Source organism: Mus caroli, unplaced genomic scaffold, assembly GCF_978045245.1.
Source record: "Mus caroli unplaced genomic scaffold, Mus_caroli_1 scaffold_11, whole genome shotgun sequence".
NCBI classification, from domain to species: Eukaryota; Metazoa; Chordata; class Mammalia; order Rodentia; family Muridae; genus Mus; species Mus caroli.
Genome location: NW_028227266.1, coordinates 34,373,163 through 34,382,619, shown reverse-complemented (window position 1 = coordinate 34,382,619; position 9,457 = coordinate 34,373,163). Strand labels below are relative to the sequence as shown.

The 9,457-nt window shown below is 48.3% G+C and overlaps 1 protein-coding gene across 5 annotated transcripts in view; it reads left to right on the top strand.

Moving 5' to 3' along the window:
* The first annotated feature begins 8,325 nt into the window (after nucleotides 1–8,325).
* The window catches only part of Pknox2 (PBX/knotted 1 homeobox 2), a 259,179-nt gene continuing 258,047 nt past the window's right edge, over nucleotides 8,326–9,457 (top strand). For all 5 annotated transcript variants that reach the window (XM_029481800.2, XM_085844523.1, XM_021173027.3 and 2 more), the window contains exon 1: nucleotides 8,326–8,404. The gene's annotated coding sequence lies outside the window, so the exon portion shown is untranslated. The remainder of the gene's footprint in view (nucleotides 8,405–9,457) is intronic.

The window sequence follows — 9,457 nt, the reverse complement described above, 5'->3', positions numbered from 1 at the left end:
GCGGCCAGAATGAGGCTGAAGCCAACCATGCATCATCCTCAGCTCAGAAGGGTTTGTGCTGGCAAGCAACATCAAAGACAACAGCTGTGGCAGACGGAGTTCATCCCTAGGGGCAAAGAGGAGCAGAAGGAAGCAGGGTGGTCCTGTGAGAAGAAGGAGGAGGAGGAAAAGGAGGAAGAGGAAGAGGAGGAAGAGGAAGAGGAGGAAGAAAGGGAGATAGGTGGGCTAAGGAGACAGGTGGTAATGGCAGGGTGATACTGGTGATGATGGTGAGAGAGGTGGATCCTTTAGGATGGAATAGAGGAGTCTCTGTTTGGGTAGAAATGGAGTTTCCCCCCCCTCTGTAGCTTGAAGAAGGCAATAGATATCTTAACAATACCCTTCAATCCTTGCTGCAGCCAGGTGGGGCTTGAAGCAAAAGAGACTGGTGAGCTATAGAGCCAGAGTGACATGTTACAGTGATAAATGACAAAGGCTTCAGCATAGAAACACAGCTGACACTGGGTCAGAACAACAACCCCAGTAAGGGGTCTTCAATAAATATAGGCTGAAAGACACATGGTGAATTTAAATTTCTAATAGCTATATTTAAAAAGTAAAGGAAACAGATGGAAATAAGCTTTTTTCCCCTTTAACTTCATATATTTAAAGTACTATACACTCTGGGATTGGACTCAGAGTCTCACTGATGCTAGGCAAGCCTTCAATCACTGAACTACCCACTAGCCCTAGAAAAGAGGGGGGAGGGAGAGGGAGAGGGAGAGGGAGAGGGAGAGGGAGAGGGAGAGGGAGAGGGAGAGGGAGAGGGAGAGGGAGAGGGAGAGGGAGAGGGAGAGGGAGAGGGAGAGGGAGAGGGAGAGGGGGGGAGGGAGAGGGAGAGAGGGAGAGGGAGAGAGGGAGAGGGAGAGAGAGAAGGAGAGGGAGAGAGGGAGGGGGAGGGGGAGAGAGAGATTCTGTGTGTGTAATGTGTGTGGTGTGTGTGGTGTATGTGTGAAGTGTGTGTGTCTGGTGTGTGTGTTTCTAGAGATCAGACCTAAGGTCTCTCCATGCTCACTTTTCTTTTTTTCTTTTTCTTTTTCTTTTTCTCTTTTCTTTTTCTTTTTCTTTTTCTCTTTTCTTTTCTTTTCTTTTCTTTTCTTTTCTTTTCTTTTCTTTTCTTTTTTCTTTTTGAGACAAAGGATAAAATCTTCCTGTGTAGTGCAGGGCTTTCTGTGAAGTCACAGTCTCCCCTCACCCCTCACTTCCCAAATACTGATATTCGTAGTCTGCACCATCACACCTGGCTCTAAAATAATTCTTTTTGTTGTTGTTGTTGTTGTTTTGGTTTTTTTTTTTTCGAGACAAGGTTTCTCTGTGTAGCCCTGGCTGTCCTGGAACGCACTTTGTAGACCAGGCTGGCCTTGAACTCAGAAATCCGCCTGCCTCTGCCTCCGGAGTGCTGGGATTAAAGTCATGCACCACCACGCCCAGCCTAAAATAATTCTAATGAAACATTTTACACTCTGAATGCTAGTTCTGTTCATCTACCCTGTGCACTCAGCTGGCAGCCCACCTCAACTGGCAAAGTTTCAAGTATTCAGGTGCTGCATGTGGTTAGGCCTTCCTTATTGGATAGCACAAGTCTGTGTTATCCTTTCTCAAGTTTATGTGGTCACAATCTTAGAAATGGGATACCATTTCTAAGAAATGACTCCATATTAAAATCATCATGACATATTCTTTTTTTTTTTCTCCTTAGAATTGAAATATTTCATCCCGATCTTGCTCTTTCTCCATTCTCTTTCTTTCTCTGTTCTTTCAAACTGCTAGAGCTAGTTCCCACAGTTTGATAGACACTGAAAAATCACTAAAAACCTTTAGAGTTGTGGTTCTCAACCTGTGGGTTTTCACCTCTTTGTCAAACCTCTATCTCCAAAAGGATTTACATTACAACCCATAGCAGTAGCAAAATTACAGTTATGAAGTAGCAGCAAGAATAATTTTATGGTTGGGGGTCACCACAGCATGAACAACTATACTAAAGGGTTGCAGCATCAGGAAGGTTGGGAACCGCTGCCTTAGGGACTCTCATTTGGAGCTGAGGGTTGGGCAAGGAAGCCAGCCCACTTGGGGGGTTGAACGTGGACCTCTGTGTGTAGCTGGGGATTGGGAGATGCTGACAAGTACACAGGAAGAGGAGGGAGCAGTGCTTGCAGATCATACTGCCGATTGCATTTCCAGGGGGCAAATTTTATCCCCCTGCCTCAGAGGTTGGGATAGGCTCTGCAAAGATGCATTCCCAGGGTCAGAAGGAAGAAGATGGGAGGAATGAAAGGGAAGGGAAAGTAAAGGAAGCGTGAGGAATTCAACTGGACCAGGGGCTTGGATTCCAATGAGAATTTGGCAGTCCCACATTTCAGGAGACCTACTATGGCTTGGATTTTGCTCTGTACTGTTTCTTCTCAAAGGACTGAGTCCCATTGTGCTTCATCAGGAAAGATCTTTATCACTTGATCCTGGCCCCTCAAGTCCTACCTGAGTCCAAGGTCAGAAAGGAGGCCATGGCAGCTAGGGTTCCTCTTCTTTCCTTCCTTCCTTCCTTCCTTCCTTCCTTCCTTCCTTCCTTCCTTCCTTCCTTCCTTCCTTCCTTCCCTCCTTCCTTCCTTCCTCCCTTCCTTTTGCTTCCACTATCTGTGTTACGGCCCTCAGGGCCTTTCACAGCATTCTTAGTATACAGTGTCTCTCTTCCTCAGGCCAATTAAATAAGCGCTCCAATAAAGGCCAAGCAAAGTGCTGTGGCAGCCCAAGGATAGGGCTATTAAACCTAATGGCTGCCACTTATTGAGCAGCCTCCTATGTGCCAGGGACTGTGCTAAGCGCTTTACATTCATTCCACTTAATCCCCAATGGTCCCATGAGTTGGTTTCTATTGCCACCTTCATTTCACACAGGCAGAAACAAAGACTCCGAGAGCATCAGCAACACCCCAGATGGCTGCTTACTTTGTGATTGGCTGGAGGTCTGAGCCAGGTCCTGCTGACCCAAAAGCTGGTACAAGACCCAAGGCCATGTTCGAAAGAGATGATGCTTTGGCTAAGTCTTAAAGACAGACTGTGGTAATGAAATGGAGGAAAAACTGGAGCAAATGCAGGAGAGCAATAGTGTAGTGCCTAGCAGTGCCTGGAATGGCTGTTCCTACCACAGTGGTTCCTAAAACACAGATTCCAGAGCTCTTTCCAGGACTATGTTTCTTGAAGTGGACCTGGAACCCCAAATCAAGACATTCCAGAGGCTTATGCAGGTGATCCACATACTGTGATCCAGTGGATGGTGGAGTGGAGAGGGAGAGAAAATGAATAGAAGATGAGGGAGGTCAGAGAGGAGGGAGGGTAGGGGGAAGAGAGAAATGGAGGAGAAGGGGTAGGAGACAGAAGTGGAGAAAGAAGAAGAGGAGATGGAGAAAAAGAAAGAGGAGGAATTTGAAGTCCACTCTTGGTAACATAACGACAAAGAGCCATCCTTTTATTATATAGCCAAATAAACTTTGTGGGGTTTTGGTGTTGTTTGGTTGTTTTCAAGGCAGGATCTCCTATACTACATGTTGGTCTTAAACTTGCTATGTAGTTAAAGGTGACCTTGAATTTTTGATTCTCTTCCCTCTAAATACAGAGATTATAGGCATGAGCCACAATACCTGGCTTATGTGGTACCAAGAATCAAATACAAGGCCTCCTGCATGCCAGGCAAGTACTTTACCAACTGAGAATTACAGCCCTGACCCTTAGCTCAACAAACTTGTAAGAAAGCCTTTCTCGTGTGCGGTGGTTTGAATAGATATGGCTCCCTTAGACTCGTGCATTTGAATTCTTGGCCATAGGGAGGGACACTCTTAGGAGATGTGGCCTTGTTGGAATAGGTGTGGCCTTGTTGGAGTAAGTGTAGCCTTGTTAGGGGAAGTGGATCACTGTAAAGGTGGGCTTTGAGGTTATATATGCTTAAGATATGCCCTCTGTGACACACACACACAGTCTCCTTCTGCTACCTGTCAGACCAAGATGTAAAACTCTCAATTCTTCTCCAGGATCATGTCTGCCTACAAGCCACAATGCTTCTCACCATGATGATAATAAATTAAACCTCTGAGCTGGAGAGATGGCTCAGCAGTTAAGAGCACTGACTGCTCTTCTGAAGGTCCTGAGTTCAAGTCCCAGCAACCACATGGTGGCTCACAACCACCCATAATGAGATCTGACGCCCTCTCCTGGTAAGTCTGAAGACAGCTACAGTGTACTTAGATATAATAATAAATAAATCTAAAAAAAAAAAAAAAAAAAACTAAACCTCTGAAAACTGTAAGCCAGCTCCAGTGAAATAGTCTCCTTTATGTGTTGTTGTGGTTATGGTGTGTCATCACATAAAACTCCAAGAAATCATGTATAATTGACATACAGTGATGGTGTATATTTATGAATCACAGTGTGATATTACAATGTTACCACACAATCAGCTCAGTACTTATTTGATATCAACTTTTTTGGCTTCCAGATATAAAAACACTGGTGTATGCCTTTCTGCAGCTAGTTTATTTCACTTAATGTGATGTTCTTCAGGTCCAACCTCAGCTCGGTGAATGATAGCATTTCATTTCTTTTCTTTTGCAGTCAAATAACATCCTGCTGTACATGTGTACATGCAAATAATTTCATTATTTATGAAAAGTTCAACCAACTTTTAGGCTAAGTCTCTTAGGTAGTGGATAATCACTGTGACTTGGAGGAGAAACCAAAATATTACTCAACTTTTGTTTTACAAAGAAATTGACCAAAGGGGTAGGACTTGGAGGCCCTTAGATCATTTAGGAAAAACATGTCCCAGGTGACTGGTGATAAATCCTTCACTTACAACTGGAGCCATGATAGAGGAATAAGTTTCATTCCATTCAGTTCGGTTCCATATGCATTCCTTTAATATGTTTTCTAGACTGGGCACAGTGCCAGGCTTTAGGCATCCTAAGACAAAGTGAGATATTGTCTCCCATTACATTCTATCAAGGTTCATTAAAAACAATTAAGCTGAGAAGGGGAAGAGTTGGTAGGTGTCAGTGTGGTGGACTGACTTCTCTATCCTCCTTGACCCACTTGTTTGTTGAAGCCCCAACTCTCAATGTGACTGTGTTTGAAGATAGGTCCTTTAATAAGGTAATTAAGGTTAAATGAAGTCATAAAGTTGGGGCTGGGATCCAATTGGAATGGGGCCTCTTGGAAGGAAGAGACACTAGCATTGTCTCTTTCTGCCTTATGCACAGGGGAGAGGCCACATGAGGACACAGAGAAGAGGTGGCATCTGAGAGCCAGGAGGTGAAGCCTCACCAGAAAGCAAAGCACCTCTGATCTTGAGCTTTCGGCTTCCCAAACGGTGCAGAAATACGTGTCTATTGTGTTATGGCAGCCTACGCAGATGCATATAGACAGGTCCTAATTTGGGGAGGAGGACTTTTTTTTTCCTAAACAGAATTACTCTGTGTAGCCCTGGCTGTCTTGGAACTCACTCTGTAGACCAGGCTGGCCTCAAACTTAGAGATCTGCTTGCCTCTGCCTCCCAAGTGCTGGGATTAAAGGTGTGTGCCATCACAACCCCCAGGCAGGTCCTAAATTTTAATGCATAGGATGGCACAGGCAGGATTCAGCTGGGCCATTGTCTGAACACATCTGGAGTGTCGAAGAGCTACCTGGTGTGGACGGTTCATCGGAAGGACAGACAAATAAGAACAGGTGGAACAAAAATAATACCCAGGAGAATCTTAAGAACTCCAGCGTGCAGGTGTGTGTGTGTGTGTGTGTGTGTGTGTGTGTGTGTGTGTGTGTGTGTGGTTAGGGACTGCTAGGATCTGCAGGAACCTGCTTGGTTATACCAATACATTGTTAAATCATAGGGCAAGTGTGTGTGAGATGAGAAAAACATTCTTACTTATAGCCTGGAACAAATTCTACAAACTTAAAGTCTAATCTATCTCTTCATGGACAGACCCAGGATTTAGATGTGGAACCCATGAATTTAACATATTGACAAATGGTTATTAATTATTCACTAGCTGGGTCATCAGCTGGAGTCCTGTATGGCTTTTTTTAAACTGCTTTATAAATTAAGTTTGTCTCCCTTTACACGAATTAAGGAGGGAATTGAAGAGGGAGCTGTAATGTGGGTCTCTGACTCCCTGTTTACTTTCACCACTACTTTCTAGAGGTAGACATAAGCCAAATATTCCTTTCCAACCATTATTAAAAAAAAAGGATGGTTACATGTTAGATCGCCTCTTCTTTTTAAAGCTTTGCAAGCTACAAAGCAAGCTGTAGTGACTAAAAGTTAGTGTGCATTTTAAAGTTAGTAAAGGATATTACTGGCTAATGTACTATTAGAAAAGACTCCACAAGTCAATCGTTGATGTCCATGGGTCTGATGTCTTAAAGAACAAGTTGACATCGGAACTGTACTTTAGAAAATGAGGATTGTGGTAAGTATGAGTGGGTAGTATATGGCTTTTGTCTGAATGCTCACTGGCACTTCTCTGGTGAGCTAAGTATTTCCTATCAGCCCATTCTCCATCTGAATCTACTGGCTCTCACAACTCACCAGCAACCTCCAAAGGAGAGCAACCCCTTCTCCAGAGGTCCCTGGCAGAGCCAAAGGGATCTCTCCTGTCCCGGTCTATGCAATGCATTTCCCTCTGCGACTTTATGGCAGGCTGACCTCCAGCCTCTGGGTCAGTGAGTCTGGTGTTTCTGTACTACATAAAAAGGGCAAGTGGATTCATTATTATTATCTTATTATACACTGTGAAATATATACTAGCAATTATGCTGTCAGGAGCCATAGTCTTTGACCACAGATCAGAGGTTGGGGTGACATAACTCTACCTAGTGAAAGTCTTTAGGGGGTCCATGGGAAGATGTTTCAACCCCATCTGTAGCAGTGGGGATCTATAGGTGAAAGCCCCCTCCCCGACCCACAGGAACATTGCAGGTGAACGTGGCAGGACCTGGATAAAGAGCACATCTGCAATGTGATGCAGACTGAGCCTTTGGATCTAATGGTACTTCTCATTTTTGCCGGAATCCGAGGCAGGGGAGGAATGACCCAGAGGCTTGGAATGGAGCAAAGGGTAGCCTCCGTCTGCTGGGGTTAGATCCTTTTCTGGGAACCTGACTGTTTCCCTCTTAGCTTTTCCTTAACTTTCAGTGACTTTGTTTAGGTTTCATCCAGGCTCCTTTCCTGGTGTGAGAGTCACAGGATTCATTGTCACCTGCCTGTGGCTGAAACCACTCCTCAAGAGGGGCAGAAGGGATTCTCTGGTCCTCTGTGTAGGAGCTGAGCCAGTCTATATCCTGAGTGGCTGAACCTATACTTGGCACTCACTAGGAAAGTCATCTTTGTTGACTAAATGGAGACATGCATGGCTGCACTGGCTTGCTTTGTCTTTTCATTGTAGAAGTGACTTGGGTGAGGAGCCTGTTTGGTGTATGGAACAGATTGGACCACCCCAGCAAGCCCAAGCTGAAACAGTACTGTCCCTCACCTTACTGTGCCCAGCCCCCGGGACACACTGGCTGGCTAAGCAGTTTTAAGAATGAAACAGCAGTGGCTTCCAAGCACTTGCCTGACATTTGCCAAGGGATAGCTTCTGATAAGGCCCTTTCCCTTGTTATCTTGCCCCTGAACCACCCCATCAACCCTCGGATGAACCAAGCTTCGGAGGAAGCCTTCAGCAGGGGGGGGGGAAAAAAAAAAAAAAAGCTCTTGAGACTGGGGATGACTAACCACCTGAGCACCTTTGCTAGGGCCAAGGTAATGAGAATTATTCAAATGCAATCATAAAAATGAGGCCAGCCGGGCAGGAATGGGGTGGGGGTGTGATGGAGAGAACGTTTCTTGCCAGTTTGAAGATTCCTATTTTCTTGGGGTTCTCTTGAGGTACACAGAAAATTTCACCTCCTCTCAATCTCTTCAGCACCTGGTGTCTTGGAACTCGGCACCAGTTGATCGCTAAGGAGGACACTGGGTAGGGGTGCGCCTGCATTTCTAGGGTCCACTGCATCACCTCTGTCAGGCAACCCCCAGGTCTGGACGCCTGCTGCCTCTCTCCAGCAGCAAGCAGGCCAGAGCCTGATGTCTGAGCCGAGCCTCCAGTAGAGGGAGACACTCTAGCAGCTCCTCGCCTGGGAAGCGGCCGGGGCCAGGAGTGGGTGGGGGCTATGGGGGGGGGGGGAGAAAGGGGGAGTGGGGAGAGGGGAGGTGTGCGCGCGCGGGGAGTGGGGGGGGGGGAGGGAGTCCGGGGGGCGGGTCCCTGTGCCGCTGACGTCCGGAGCAGTGCTGGGAAGTATAGGCTGTGTTGTCACGCCGGTGTCAGTCTGATGAAGATTGGCATCAGGTAAGCTGTCATTCATTTCCATGTCAGAGACGCTTTTGCAGGCGGCGGCGGCGGCGGCGCAGCGGCGGCGGCTGCTGCTGCGGGCGGCTGCCTCAGAGCGCGTGTGTTTTATTCCAGTCCCCAAGCCAGAGTATTATTCATTGCGACAGGGCAAGGAGGAGAGAGGGAGAGAGGGAGGCAGCAGGGAGGAGAGAGAGGGAGGCAGCAGGGAGGAGGGAGGCAGGGAGCAGAGAGGGACGGCGGGAGCGTGCAGAGAGAAGCTGGGGAAGCGCCGGGAGAGCGCGGAGCGAAGCCGCGCGAGGGGAGGCGAGGCTGGGCGAGGAGGCGGCGAGAAGCGCGCGGCCCACCCGCTCCCGGACCCGGCCGGTGCGCAGCTCCGTGCCCGCCTCGCTGCCGCCGCCTCGCCCCGCTCCCCTCTGGCCCAGGGCCGGGCGTGCATTGTTTGCGGTCGCAAGCAGCTGGGCAGCGGACTCAGAGCTCAGCGGCCCAAGAGCCTGTAGCGGGCGGGCTGGAAGCCGTGCGCCCGGAGCTTCCCGGGACTCGAGCCCAGGGACGAGAGCGTCGGCCGGAGTCCCTGCGCAGGCGGCTCCTGGCTGGGCGCTCGGTGGGGGCGAGGCTGGGAACTGCGGGCGGGCTTCGGTTCTCCTTTCCCGGGCTCCAGGAGCCCTGTGGCTGGAGCTTCCTAGGTGTCACCAGCCCCGAGCTGCCTTCGAGTGGTTGGAAGCGGGAGCAGCCCTAGCCTGCGGCCGGGTGGCTGGAGTCAAGCAGTGGCGGTCGCGTCCTGCCCAGCCCGGGGAGGCAGGGAGAGTAGAGGTTTACCGGAGGATCAGTGGGGACAGGGGAACATGTGTGTGTGTGTGTGTGTGTGTGTGTGTGTGTGTGTGTGTATGTATGTGTATGGGGGAGGGTGTTAGTCAGAGAAACCAGAACCCGAGGGGCGACGCTCAGGGACTCTAACTAGGAGTAGGAGGAGAATTTGTAGGGTCACTGGCTTTCTGCGTATTGTTGGGTCTTTTGGGCGGGGAGGGGAGGATTAGGGGTCCTTGGCGAAGA